The sequence below is a fragment of the Poecilia reticulata genome, linkage group LG21 (assembly GCF_000633615.1).
Source record: "Poecilia reticulata strain Guanapo linkage group LG21, Guppy_female_1.0+MT, whole genome shotgun sequence".
In the NCBI taxonomy this organism is placed as follows: domain Eukaryota; kingdom Metazoa; phylum Chordata; class Actinopteri; order Cyprinodontiformes; family Poeciliidae; genus Poecilia; species Poecilia reticulata.
Window position 1 is genome coordinate 15,272,536 of NC_024351.1, and position 3,010 is coordinate 15,275,545.

Here is a 3,010-nt window from a genome sequence, read left to right on the forward strand (position 1 = left end):
AACATTTACTTACTACTTTACAAGACATTAGTCTAATTTGTAGGCAGAGATCTTGTGATATAATTTGCCACAACACACTGAGACTGTAAATTAACAGACAGTTTATCCTACATGGCAACCATGGACAACTAAATTTTTTTTTTTTTTACATGATTTTAGTTATAATTTACTCCACATTTAATCACGTTGACCAACGTATTCATTGTTACATTTAAACATCCATCTGAAGATCTTTTTGTGTCGAAAAATAACACGGAAGCGTTTGACAAATTAGGAGCATGGGAAGCGAGGCTGGACAAAGAAGAAAGGATACAGAGAGTAAACGAAACGAGAGACGGAGAGTCCCGGTCAAGAAGGTTGAGTGGGAGTGCAGTCCTGCCAACTAGTTCTCATTAGCAGCTATTGAGATGCTCTGAAGTTTGTTAAACATTTTGGAGAGAGTTTAAAGAACTCTGTGAACTCTGTGTTTGTTTGAGGGTGAAATCGAAGCAGTCAGAGTTTAGGGTCTGTGCTCCGTAGTTCAGGTCAAAAAATATCTGTGGCAGGAAGTGGCTGCATGTGGCCCTGAATTTGACCAAATGTACCAAAAGTGTGTGAGGAGATAATTTTTATTTTTTTTAATCTAAATAGCAAAATAAATAATTGTGGGGTTATTTAGAAATGCGTAGACTGATTTTTAACATTTCTGGTTTGCAACTGGTCTTTTATAAGTCACGTTTTTGTCTGGATAACCAGTGTTTTCCACACCACATATATCACTTTTCCACATGGAAATGTTATTGCATGTACAAACGCAGCATCGCTTGGTTGCCATGGTACCATCAGGAGAGCAAAAAAGACTGCTCTCTTCATTATATCCACTGTAGTAGTTATTATTTTACTTATCCGTAAGTCTTCTGTCAGAAAGCTCCAACAAATTGTTCAGAAATGAATATTATTACTCACAAGACCTAATTTACTTAATATTTTACTTTTATCACACCAATTTTTTTAAAATATTAAATTTCCTCGTAAAAACAGACACATATGCTGAGATTTTTATATTCAAAGAGGAAATTTAAAACAAATAGAAGGGTAAACGTGAAGGAATGGAGTACTGCTGGGAGAAGTAGAAGAAGGGAGGGGGTCTCTTCCTGTTTCCAAGTTAGGGGTCAAAGGTCATTGGTTTGGGATTAGTTGATACCAGACGCTCAAATAATCTGTCTGGTTTTGCCGTTTGTATATGTGTAAGGCTCTGGCCACTGCACACATTGTTCACAGACGGATGGGAACGAGAGCGTGACCAAAGTTCAACAGCAGCCGCGGTGTCCTTGAAGTGACCGAGGAAACAGAGTGGCGTAGAAAAGAGGACATCTTGCTGTGGTCGCCAGGGAAACCTCTAATTTTAGAGTTTAAGGTTAAGGATGGAGAGCTAATGAGTGACTGGCAGCAGTGAGTTTAGGATGTGTGGGTGTGTTATGACCTAGCCTTAAGCCTTTTTCACATTTTGCCACCATTTGAGCGTCCTACACAAAGCAGTGCATCACTGTGAATTAGAAGGACAAAGCTTTGTTGAGCCTCATGTGGTAAGAAGTCCTGTGGGGGATCTCTACCAGTTTTCCACATGTGTAGACTGAGTTTAGCAAATTCTTTACAAAATAGCTCAAGCTCCCTCAGAGGTGACATGTAGTTTTCTGACACTTAGTGTTTTGCAAGTGGGCCTTAAAGTGTTACTAACCCCCAAATCAACTTTTTTTTTTTTGCTGATAAACTGTCTAAATAGGTTATTTAGGCTTCTATTTCTAAGTTTATGTGTGAATGTAGACATTTTTGTGTACATTTGTTTGGCATTATTTTTGCCTTAACCCTAAAAGTTTCAAATGTCTGCCTGGATGTTTTTGCTTATTTTAATTGTACGCAGTTCTTTAAATGTCCCCTTATTCCATAACAACTGAAACTTTTGACATCTAGCATGTTATTTTCGCAATTTACCGTGCCCCTCAGATTAATTTCACTCCCTCGTCCTGTGAAATTACCATAATAACCCGATATTGTCTGAAAAGACTTCCCTTTAAGAAACCATTGGAAGTTTTCAAATTGCGCAAAGTATCGTGGAAATACGGTGCAAATTTGGCTGGATCATTGCCACTACGTTCAGTCCGGAAGGGTTAAACCTTCTTGCTTGTTTGGCAAGCTTTATGGCGATAAAGGACTCCCCAACAACACAGAAAAAGACTTGCTGGATTTATCACTAGTTGTTTTCATTTTTTTTTTTTTAAGTCGCTAGAGGTGCAGGAAAATTTGATGAACATAGCGACAAAATAGATAAGTTGACAATAATACCTTTTTCGTTCTGATCACAGCCCCACTCACCCGTTCATTCATCCTCACGCTGGGCCGTGTTTCTTTGCTCCGCCCCAATTTGCTGGAAGTTTTCAAAGTTTGCCGGGGGCGGGGTCTAGCTTTCCCATGGGGGGTTAGGAACTACCCTAAATTTAGCTCCATCCATCTTCCTATCAACTTTGATGAGAGGCACCTCCAAAACATGACGCTGCCACCACCATGTTCCACCATTGGGATGGTGAGTTCAGGGCAGTGCAGTTTGTCTGCCACTATTCTGGTGAGAAAAACAAATTCCAATGAAATGCATACATTTGTTGTTGTAAGGTAATGTGAAAACAACAACAAAAAAAACACTAAAGGCAATAATTTGATTTGCCAAAATAAAGAGTTCATAAGAGTTCATATCCTGCATCAGTTTGTCACCTGAGCCAAGTGTGATGATCACTTGTTTTTGCCACAGCACCTGTTATTACTAACCGCTATCAAATGTTTACCCACCATAGTGTCCCACACCCACCGCTGCAGAGCGAGCGGTGCAGTTTCACCTCAAGTTTCAGTCTCTCCTTGTGTAATTCTTTTTTGTGTGTGTGCGTGTGCGTGTGTGTGTGTGTGTGTGTGTGTGTGTGTGTGTGTGTGTGTGTGTGTGTGTGTGTGTAAAGTGGTATATTGTTTTCTGAGCCAAACAAAG